We start from the raw sequence: 12,632 nt of genomic DNA, 5'->3' as shown, positions 1-12,632 counted from the left end.
GTTATACCCATTCATGGGGAAGGCTTTGGGAGTAAACCCCATGAAAAAATCTGGGGCTGGAGTCCCTGAGGCAGTCCTACATTGAGTTCAACGTAGACAGGAAACGCCAGCAACATCGTTGTCACCAAAGTGTATCGGTCTCTGTCGTTCCTTTGGATTCATGAGCTGCATAGGCAACAGTTCCATATTGTACTGCCCTGGATCGCATACTAGCCTGTGTATCATGTAGACAGCTGGGATGCATCACCTGTGGTCAACAGAGACCTCACACTAAAGTTCAAAGCAATTTTATTATCAAAGTATGTAAACGTCACCATAAACAACCCTGAGATTCATTTTCTTACAGACATACTCAGTAAATCCAATAACCATAATAGAATTAATGAAGGAAAGCACCCAACAGGGTGGACATCCAGTGTGCAAAAGTCAATAAACTATACAAATAAAAAAGAATAAAGGAAGTAACAATAATTAATAAATAAGCAATAAATATCGAGAACGTGAGATGAAGAGTCCTTGCAATTGAGTTCATAGGTTGTGGGAACAGTTCAATGACTGGGGCAAGTGCAGCTATCCCCTCTAGTTCAAAAGCCTGGTGGTTGAGGGGTATAACAACTGTTCCTGAACCCTGTGGCGTGAACATGTAGGAGGGAGATTGAAAGTCTGGCTGAATGGTGCCATAACAACAACCTCTTACTCAATGTTGGCAAGCCAAGGAGCTGATTAATGACCTTAGAAGAAGGAAACCAGAGGTCCATGAGCCAGTCCTAGTGTGGGAAGTGTATGCTCATGCACTTTGGTAGAAGGAATAAAGGCACAGACCATTTTATAATGGGGAGAAAATTCAAAGGACAGAGGTGCAAAGGGGCTTGGGAGTCTTCGTGGAGGATTCCCTAAAGCTGAGCCTGCATGTTGAGTTGGTGCGAGTCAGGTTCACTGTAACGGAGGAACTGTGTTGCCTTGGTTGTTCCATGGACCAGGCCCTCATGTTCTGGTGTTGCCTGGTGCAGCAGCCCAGGAGGTGAAACTCTGGAGACGGTGTGTGAGAACAGAGGCCTCTGTGTGCACACTGGAATCTGTACTGTGAGAGGGGCTGGCCCCGTCCATTGGTGTTGCCCATCAGTGTTTACTCAGTGGAAGACAAGCTGGACCAGGACACTATCAATCTACAAGTCATGCCACTCAGGGACTTGGGCTATATTTTTTCTTTGTGACTGCACGTCCTTCTGCTATCACAAATATATGCGCTATATGTGTTAGGTGCTGTGTGCAGTTGGTACTGTGTTTTGCATCTTGGTTCCAGAGGAATATTGTTTCATTTGGCTGTATTCATGTGTGGTTGAATGACAATTAAACTTGAACTTGACCTGAAACTTGAACCTGGAAGGAAGACAAATACAATGATAACATTCACTTCAAGAGGACTGGAATATGAAAGTAAGGATGTAAAGCTGGAGGCATTGGTAAGACCGTACAGAGTATTGTGGGCAGTTTTTGGCCCCTTATCTTAGAAAAAAATGTGCTGACATTGGAGAGGTTCCAGAGGAGATTCACAAGAATGACTCCATGAATGAAACTCATACATTGGGATTAACGTATGAGGAGCATTTGAGGGCTCTGGCCCTATACTTGCTGGAGTTTTGAAGAATGAGGGGCGTCTCATTACAAACTATCAAATATTGAAAGGCCTAGATAGAGTGGATGTGGAGAGGATATTTCCTATAGTGGGTTAATCTACGACCAGAGGGCACAGCCTCAAAATGGAGGATGTCCACTTAGAACAGAGACGAAGGAGGAATTTCTTTAGCCAGAGTTTAGTGAATGTGTGGTTTTTAAAGCTGTCGTAGCTGGGGGTGTTAGTGAGGATAAGCTCCCACTACCTATAAAGTGCTCCAAACAGCATGCCTCTATCAGCCTCAGACAACCAAGTCCAACTCTTGGCCTTCACATTTGGCTTAGCTACCAGGCCCGGTGGAGCTGTTTCTACTGACAAGAGAAGGGGCAAAGGTGGACCATTGGCACCTCAAAACCAGTTGCTTCGGGCAGGTGGGGCTCAGCAGCCTGCCTAGGAGAAGGAAAACTCTGATTTTAAACCTCCACTGCCTTGCAGCCATACCCATCCATGGGAAAGTCTTTGGGAGTAAACCCCAAGGAAGAAATCCAGAGCCGGGGTCCCTAAGGCAGTTTGATGTTGTATACAACTTCATTCTGGCAACCTCTGTGGTGACACTGGTGCCAAGCTGTATCAGTGCTTGCCTTTTCCTTGGAGTACATCAGTGACGTGGAGAGGGGGATCTTGCTGCATGGACAACAGCCGGTTCTTCAAATCTTCCTGCCCAGGCTTGTGCCCTGGAGAGGACACAGTCCACCAGAGGTGCAAACCCATGATCTCCTGAGATCATAGCTGTCTACTAATGAATGTGTGGGTCATTGCCACGGATGGCTTTAGAGGCCATGTCATCCGGTATGTTTAAAGCAGAGGTTTATAACTTCTTGATTAATCAGAGCATCAAAGGTTACAGGGAAAAGGCAGGAGAATGGGGTTGAGAGGGATAATAAATCAGCCATGATGGAATGGCGGAGCAGACTCAATGGGCTGAATGGCCTAATTCTGCCCCCATGTCTTATGAAATCCTACCGAGGCTTGAGGTTCTGATGGTGTATGTGGTAGGGCACTGAAAACCTGTGCCAACCAACTGACGAGAGTGTTCAAGGACATCTTCAGTCTCTCACTGCTGCAGTCGAAGTTTCAAATCTGCTTCAAAAGGGTAGCAACCATACCAGTGCCCAAGAAGAGCAGGGTGAGGTGTCTCAATGACTGTCGCCCAGTTGCACTCACATCTACTGTACTGAAGTGCTTTGAGAGGCTGGTCATGGCCAGAATCAGCTCTGCCTCAGCAAGGACCTGGAGCTGCTGCAGTTTGCCTATTGCCACAATAGGTCTACAGAGGATGCAATCGGGCTGGCTCTCCACTTGGCCTTGGGTCACCTGGACAATAGCAATACCTACATCAGGCTCTGTTTATTGGTTACAGCTCAGCATTGAACACAATCGTGCCCTCAGTTAAATAAACAAGCTCCAAAATCTGGACCTCTGTACTTCCTTCTGCATCTGGATCCTTGACTTCCTCATTGGGAGTCCGCAATCAGTGTGGATCAGAAATAACATTTCTCACATGAACTCTGGAGCACCTCAAGGATGAATGCTTAGCCCACTGTTCTACTCTCTATACACCCATGACTGGCTAGGCACAGCTCAAACTCCACCTATAAATTTGCCAATGGCAAATTGTTGGCAGAACTTTAGTTGGTGACGAGAAGGCACACTGGAGTGAGATAGATCAGCGGTGTCACAACAGGAACCTTGCACTCAATGTTAGTAAGACCAAGGAATTGATTATGGACTTCAGACATGGGAAGTTGAAGGAACTCATCGGGGGATCAGCGGGGGAAAGGGTGAGCAGCTTTAAGTTCCTGGCTGTCAATGTCTCTGAAGATCTATCCTGGGCCAAACATATTGATGCAATTACGAAGAAGGCTCCACACCAGCTATACTTCATCAGGAGTTTGACATGACTTGGTATGTTACCAGACTCTCGAAAATTTCCGTAGGTGTAGCAATGGCGTGCATTTACGTCACCATCTGGTATGGACGGGCCACTGCATAAGATCAGAAAAAGCTGCAGGAGGTTACAAACTCAGCCAGCTCCATCATGGGCACTAACCTCTCCAGCATCCAGGCCAAAAGATGCCTCAAATAGGCAGTGTCCATCGTTAGGGGCCCCCATCGCCCAAGACGTGCCCTCTTCTCATTGCTACCATCAAGGTGGAGGTACAGGAGCCTGAAGAATCACACTCAATGTTTGAGAAACTGCCCCTTCCCCTCTGTGATCAGATTACTGAATGGACGATGAACCCGTGAATACTATCTCACCATCCTTTTCTATTTTTGCTCTCCTTTTTGCACTGCCCATGTAATTGCAGTCTCTAAGGTTGATATGAGAACAGGGTGAACCCATGGATAGAGTACCTGGCCAAGAACTGAAGACCTGTGCTGATCAACTGACCAGAGTGTTCTCTCAAATCTATAGCCTCTTGCTTCAGAAGTCTGAGATACCCATCCGCTTCAAGCAGGTTTTAATTATACCGGTGTCTAAGAAGAACGTGATAACCTGCCTCAAAGACTATCACCCAGTAGCACTTATATCCATAGTGATGAAATGTTTTGAGAGGTTGTTGATGAAATATATCAGTTTGTGCCTGAGGGGAGGCTTGGATCCACTCTAATTTGCCTACTGTCACAACAGGTCAACAGCAGATGTCATTTCATTGAGCTCTTTATCGACAACAGCTTGGAGTTCAAGACTATTATCCCCTCAAAACTAATCAATAAGCTTTAAGACCTTGTCCTCAATACCTGCTTGTGCACTTTGATCCTCGATTTCCTCCCTTGCAGATCCCTGACAGTTTGGACTGGGAACAACATCTCCTTCACGATATCCATCAGCACAGATGCACCACAAGATTGTGTGCTTAGCCCCCTGCTCTACTTGCTTTACACTTATGACTGTTTGACTAAACATAGCTCCAATGCCATATTTAAGTTTGCTGATAACACCATTATTGTTGGCTGAATCAGCATATGGGATGGAGATTGGAAATCTGGCTGAGTGGTGCCACAACAGCCTCTTACTCAATGTCAGCAAGACTAAGGAGCTGAGTACAGACTTCAGGAGGAGGAAACCAGAGGCCCATGAGCCAGTCCTCATCAGAGGATTGGAAGTGGAGAGGATCAGTAACTTTAAGTTCCCCAGTGTTAACATTTCAGAGGACCTGCTCCGGGCCCAGCACATAAGTGCAATTATGAAGAAAGCACAGTAGCACCTCTACTTCATTAGAAGTTTGCAAAGATTTGGCATGACAACTAATACTTTGATGAAGTTCTACAGATATGTGGTGAAGAGTTTATTGACTGTCTGCCAGGCATGGAAACACCAATGCCCTTGAAAGGAAAATCCTATAAGAAGTAGTGGATGCAGCCCAGTCTATCACAGGTAAAACCCTCCTCAATACTGAGTACAGTACATCTACATGGAGCATTGTTGTAGGAAAGCAGCATCCATCATCAGGGAACCCCAGCATTCAGAGTATGCTCTCTTCTCGTTACTGCCTTCAGGAAGAAGATATAGGAGCCTCAGGACCTATACTACCAGGTTCAGGAACAGTTACCACCGCTCATCCATCAGGCTCTTGAACTAGAGGGATAACTTCACTCAATTTCATTTCTCTCATCACTGAACCATTCCCACAAACAATGGACTCACTTTCAAGGGCTCTTCATCTCATGTTCTTGATATTTATTGCTTATTTATTCACGGGTATTATCTAGTTTGTATTTGCAGTCTTTTGCACACTTGTTGTCCATCCTGTTGGGTGTGGTCTTCCATTGATTCTGTTACGGTCATTGGATCTACTGAGTATACCTGCAAGATAATGAATCTCAGGGTTGATATTGTTCTTTGATAGTAAATTTAGTTTGGATTTTGAACTTAATTTATGTGAGTGTGAGGCCCTTATTTGCCAAAGTCAACCATGGATGTGGCATCCTAGCTCTCCATGTGATACGGAATCCAGGGCAGTACAGTATGGAGAGCAAGTTGTTGCCCGTGCAGCAAGCTACCTCTCGCCAAGGTACATTTATTATCAAAGTATGTTTGCAGTATACAACTCTGAGATATGTCACTGATGAATTGAAAGGAACAGCAGGGACAGATACAGATTGGTACTAGTAGCATTGCAGGAGTTCCCAATCAGCGTTGAACTCAATGTAGACATAGACATAGACATAGAAAATAGGTGCAGGAGTAGGCCATTCGGCCTTTCGAGCCTGCACCGCCATTTATTATGATCATGGCTGATCCTCCAACTCAGAACCCCGCCCCAGCCTTCCCTCCATACCCCCTGACCCCCGTAGCCACAAGGGCCATATCTAACTCCCTCTTAAATATAGCCAATGAACTGGCCTCAACTGTTTCCTGTGGCAGAGAATTCCACAGATTCACCACTCTCTGTGTGAAGAAGTTTTTCCTAATCTCGGTGCTAAAAGGCTTCCCCTCTATCCTCAAACTGTGGCCCCTCATTCTGGACTTCCCCAACATCGGGAACAATCTTCCTGCATCTAGCCTGTCCAATCCCTTTAGGATTTTATACGTATCAATCAGATCCCCCCTCAATCTTCTAAATTCCAACAAGTACAAGCCCAGTTCATCCAGTCTTTCTTCATATGAAAGTCCTGCCATCCCAGGAATCAATCTGGTGAACCTTCTTTGTACTCCCTCTATGGCAAGGATGTCTTTCCTCAGATTAGGGGACCAAAACTGCACACAATACTCCTGGTGTGGTCTCACCAAGGCCTTGTACAACTGCAGTAGTACCTCCCTGCTCCTGTACTCGAATCCTCTCGCTATAAATGCCAGCATACCATTCGCCTTTTCCACCGCCTGCTGTACCTGCATGCCCACTTTCAATGACTGGTGTATAATGACACTCAGGTCTCGTTGCACCTCCCCTTTTCCTAATCGGCCACCATTCAGATAATAATCTGTTTTCCTATTTTTGCCACCAAAGTGGATAACTTCACATTTATCCACATTAAATTGGATCTGCCATGAATTTGCCCACTCACCCAACCTATCCAAGTCACCCTGCATCCTCTTAGCATCCTCCTCACAGCTAACACTGCCACCCAGCTTTGTGTCATCCGCAAACTTGGAGATGCTGCATTTAATTCCCTCATCCAAGTCATTAATATATATTGTAAACAACTGGGGTCCCAGCACTGAGCCTTGTGGTACCCCACTAGTCACCGCCTGCCATTCTGAAAAGGTCCCGTTTATTCCCACTCTTTGCTTCCTGTCTGCTAACCAATTCTCCACCCACACCAATACCTTACCCCCAATACCATGTGCTTTAAGTTTGCACACTAATCTCCTGTGTGGGACCTTGTCAAAAGCCTTTTGAAAATCCAAATATACCACATCCACTGGTTCTCCTCTATCCACTCTACTAGTTACATCCTCAAAAAATTCTATGAGATTCGTCAGACATGATTTTCCTTTCACAAATCCACGCTGACTTTGTCCGATCATTTCACCACTTTCCAAATGTGCTGTTATCACATCCTTGATAACTGACTCCAGCAGTTTCCCCACCACTGACGTTAGGCTAACTGGTCTATAATTCCCCGGTTTCTCTCTCCCTCCTTTTTTAAAAAGTGGAGTTACATTAGCCACCCTCCAATCCTCAGGAACTAGTCCAGAATCTAACGAGTTTTGAAAAATTATCACTAATGCATCCACTATTTCTTGGGCTACTTCCTTAAGCACTCTAGGATGCAGACCATCTGGCCCTGGGGATTTATCTGCCTTCAATCCCTTCAATTTACCTAACACCACTTCCCTACTAACATGTATTTCGCTCAGTTCCTCCATCTCACTGGACCCTCTGTCCCCTACTATTTCTGGAAGATTATTTATGTCCTCCTTAGTGAAGACAGAACCAAAGTAATTCAATTGGTCTGCCATGTCCTTGCTCCCCATAATCAATTCACCTGTTTCTGTCTGCAGGGGACCTACATTTGTCTTTACCAGTCTTTTCTTTTTTACATATCTATAAAAGCTTTTACAGTCCGTTTTTATGTTCCCTGCCAGTTTTCTGTCATAATCTTTTTTCCCCTTCCTAATTAAGCCCCTTGTCCTCCTCTGCTGAACTCTGAATTTCTCCCAGTCCTCAGGTGAGCCACTTTCTCTGGCTAATTTGTATGCTTCTTCTTTGGAATTGATACTATCCCTAATTTCTCTTGTCAGCCACGGGAGCACTACCTTCCTTGATTTATTCTTTTGCCAAACTGGGATGAACAATTGTTGTAGTTCATCCATGCAACCTTTAAATGCTTGCCATTGCATATCCACCATCAATCCTTTAAGTGTCATTTGCCAGTCTATCTTAGCTAATTCACGTCTCATACCTTCAAAGTTACCCCTCTTTAAGTTCAGAACCTTTGTTTCTGAATTAACTATGTCACTCTATGCCTTAGGGACTCCAACTCTGGATTTTTCCTTGGGCTTTCCCCTGAGTGGGTATAACAGAGATTTCACCAGAATAACAGTGGCCATGCAAGAAGCAGCTTATTACTACCTTCTCAAGTGCAACTAGGTATGAACAAGAAAGGCTAACTAGAACAGGGAATAAATACTGACCCTGCCTATGATGCCCATATCCTGAAAATGAATTTTAAAAGCATAATCATTGTTAGAGATGGATCTTCATATGCATCAAGAATCTCAAGTCCATATGCTTGTAATGTCCTGGTTAAGATTTTTACTTCTATGCTGTAGGTATTTTATTTTAGCGCTTCTGTAAGAGCAGTCTGTTCTGCTTTCTGCATGTTTGGGTTTGAGCTAAAGATAAGGGTTTGTGATGTTCATACTTAGGAATGTAGTGTCATTTAATCAGGATAGTGGAATTGGGATAAGGTTCTCGAGAACACTGGACGGAGAGGTCTCTGTGATGGACACTGGTGTGGGTTGAGATCTTTTAGGCGGAAGCTGGGAGAAGGCAGGTGGGAAGATGGCTGAGGATGCCATGTCTGTTGCATAAGGTGCTTTGTGTAGATGAATGGTTTCAAGGAGGAAGGACCAGTACTCCCATGGAGGAGCCCATTTGATCAAGATGGATTTCGAGTGACATTCGGAAGGTGATGTCTGTTTTCATGCAGACCACTGGTCCAGCGTGTGAGTTAAAGACAACTTCAAGATGAGCTCCAACTTCTGCGCACATTTGGACAGGGTTAACTGTAATGGGCCCTTTTTATTACTTTTTCTTTTCCTACTAACTGTTCAATAAAACTGAAAGTTGTAAATATACTTTCTCTATAATTGTATGCAGCGTATGATCTGTTATTTCTTGCCGATGGGTATTTGCAAGAGGGCAGTATTTACACAGTATTCGCTCAGATCGGGGTTCGGGTGGATGAGACATCCCAACCTGGGTTTGATGGGGCCCAAGTCATATCGACCTTAGCCGTTTGGTTAAAAAGAGTTTCAAGTTCTTTCGTCTTCCTTTTCTCAGGGTAGATTCAGTCCCCATGTCCTCAGGCACGTGATGCTTTTCAATTGTTGTAAAATTCCAGCTGATTCACTGATTTCCTCCAGAGAATGGATGTATTTATTCTTACCCATCATGCCTTGTGGGTTACTCCAGAACCATAGCAATGTAGGTGACATTTAACTCTCTTCTGAAAAGGCCTCAGAACCTATTTGATTAAAAAAGAACTGCTACAACAGAAGAAATGTTAGACCATTCAGACAACTTTAGCATCAGAAGACACGCACAAAGCCAGTTAGGGTCCATTTATACTAAAACTCACAAACAAATGAAATGCTAACATTTGAATATTTGTCCCACATTAAAGCAACAGTATGAAGTAGCTATGCTTACAGAATCCTGTTTCAGCAAAAACTCATATGACAGTCATTGCCCCCGGGTTCTCTTCTCTTAGGAAGCCCTTCATTTAGGGTTGGGGATGTCTTGCTTCCTGTCTAGTTCTGTTATGTGGCACCTGATGTAGCCAATATGGGATCATCAGTCTCTTCCACAGATAGAGGACTGTTTAATGGGGTGGGTAGGTAGTGTGAGAGTTAATGTGTTTTGTTGATACTGAGCTCCTGCATACTTCTAGAAAAAGGATTTAAGACTCCTGATGCCATCCTGAATGCTTGTCCATTTTGACAAATCATATGTCGGGTACTCCTATAAGTTGGGATGTTACACTTTTTCCAGGAAGCACCGAGAACATTCTCAAGTCTCTCCTTCTGTCTGCCTAGCAATTTCAGAGCTTTGAATGGAATAGCTGTCTGGGGTGACTGGTACAGGGAATGCCCATTAGAGCTAACTGAATGTAAATAGTTTCAGAGCAGACATTGGTTTGTTCATCCTGCCAATGGATTAGAAGTGATTTGTAGAGACAGTGTTAGTGGTACTTCCCAAAGGCAAATGTAACAGTGTTGTAGTATACAGACAGGTAGAAGTGACCCTGGAAGTCCCCATGTTTAACTTAGAATCCCATGAAGGGTTGGATCTAATAGACTGGAAACCTATTGCTGAATATGCACCCAAAGCAAATAAATCAATATTCTTCCATTTTGTGTACTGGTTGAAATAATCACATGGAACACTCAGAGATGATGCAGAATTATTCATTTGAATGAGGTCTTCAATGCCCATCAAAAAGAGAACATAACAAGGTTCTGAGGCTCACTTATTATCAAAGTATACAACTCTGAGATTTTTCTTCTCCAGATAGCCACAAAACCAAGATAGAAAAGAATGGTATGCAGCGTACAATCCGTTATTTCTTGCTAATGGGTATAAGAAAAAAGAATGATCCCACCAACGATAAAAAGGCAGTCTCTCCTCCCCGTAGCAGAGTGATCTCACTGACAATAAAAAGGCAGTCTCCCCTCTCTGTAGTGAGTGATCTCACAAGCGATAAAAAGGCACTCTGTCCTCCCTGTAGTGAGTGATCTCTCCTCTCCGTAGTGAGTGATCTCCCCTCTCCGTAGTGAGTGATCTCCCCTCTCCGTAGTGAGTGATCTCACCAGCTGGCATTTCAGATTCCCTCGTTGCTTTAATCGGAGTCGAACATAGGCTCTCAGCTTTGTCGCCACGAGGTTCCCGCACACTGTGCCTCTTCCTCCTGGAATCCCCTGGGAGACTGCAGAGTGCTGAAACAGCCAAACAAACTCCAAACTGCAAATCACAGGCTCCAACATTCAAGGAGAAAATCAAATGTAAAAGACGTAAAAGAAATGAAACATACCATCTCATGATCTTGACTGGAAGCTGCAAAGAAGACATTCCTGATGAAGACATTTGAATACAAACCTTACTGTCTGCACTCATTTGCAGAGCTGCTGTGCAACGGAAATGCCAAATCTTCTGTTAGTTGGATAATTGCCACCAACACTCACAAATGTGTCAGAACTTCACAGTGTTAATGTTTTCCTTCATCTGTCCCAAGATGCTTCCGCCTTTTACTTTTTAGAGGTTTTTACGAAGAAGATGCAAAAATAACAATATAAATCTAACTGGCTGAGGATGATTGGGGATTAACAATTGAAACCCCTTTGTGACCTTTTCTTCATCAATCCATCTGTCCCAGAAGCATCTGGCCAAGACTATTGGTATGAGTGATCACAATACAGCTCTAATGGAGGTGAAGACACTATTTCACATCCTTGCTTATGGGTAACATCATAAAGATAAATGGAACAGATTCAAAACTGATCTTAGAGCTCAGACATGGAAGCGGTGAGACCCTGTGGGACATCAGCAGCAAAACTATATTTACCAGTGTCTATATCTGCATTTCCTTCACTCTGGCATTAGTATCATGTTAAGCGCCAAGCATGAGGTACTGCAGATCTAAAAAGTAAAAGGTGGAAGCATCTTGTGACAGATGAAGGGAAGCATGAGAACTGTGAAGTTCTGACACGTTTGTGAGTCTTGGTGGCAATTATCCACCTGACAGAAGGTTTGGCAGCTTCTGTAATGGTGCAACTCAGCAAGTCAGGCTTGTATTTAAATGTCTTCAGTTAGAAGTCCTGGCTTATTGATCACAATACTGTATAGCGTTGAAAATAGTCTTTGTCCTCATGAATATGTAGTTTATTTTCATTACAACTTGTTAGTCTGCAATATCCAGTGTCGCTTTTATATTTATGTAAATATATATAAATTAGGATGAACAGTTTCATCGTCTGTTGGTGTGGAATCAGGGTGTGACAGAGCCTTTTAATAGGGAGGAGCATCTTGACACTTATACAGAATGACATACAATGAAAGTAACACATATAAAAATTGCTGGTGAATGCAGCAGGCCAGGCAGCATCTCTAGGAAGAGGTACAGTCGACGTTTCAGGCCTTCGTCAGGGTCTCGGCCCAAAACGTCGACTGTACCTCTTCCTACAGATGCTGCCTGGCCTGCTGCGTTCACCAGCAACTTTTATGTGTGTTGCTTGACGTTCCAGCATCTGCAGATTTCCTCGTGTTTGCGTTTTTAAATAGAATGAAAGTGCTGTTTTCAACAGGTTTGCCTCTGCTCATGATTCTCCTCACTTTTATGCAATTCTTCCTGTTGTATCTCGTCCAATTCATGTCCTTTTTGAATTGCTGTTATTCAGAAACTATGATAATATGGTCTATATTGTAGGAAATACTCAGGCACTGAAGTATTTGCTTGAAGGTCCTAGTTACATGATTGATCATGATTCTGGTCGTCTCCCCTGGCTTTACAGTATCTTGCCTGTTTCAGCTATGTTCTGGAGAGGTTTTGGGTTATCCTTGACACATAGCAGTCAGTCCCTGTCACGCTTAAGTGAGTGCAAAAGTGGGGAAGAGATGATTCTTACAAGATGAAGATGGGTTGAAGGCTGCCAACGGGAATATTCTTCACTTGTCCTGTGGTTTATCACGATCGAAGTACGCAGTGAATCCTGGAAGCTGCTCTTCTTCGAACAAGCACCTGACAATAAGATCTGCATTCCTCTGGGTACTCACTGCAAGAAATCCAA

The sequence above is a fragment of the Mobula hypostoma genome, chromosome 9 (assembly GCF_963921235.1).
Source record: "Mobula hypostoma chromosome 9, sMobHyp1.1, whole genome shotgun sequence".
Lineage (NCBI taxonomy): Eukaryota > Metazoa > Chordata > Chondrichthyes > Myliobatiformes > Myliobatidae > Mobula > Mobula hypostoma.
Note: the sequence above shows the minus strand (reverse complement) of the source record.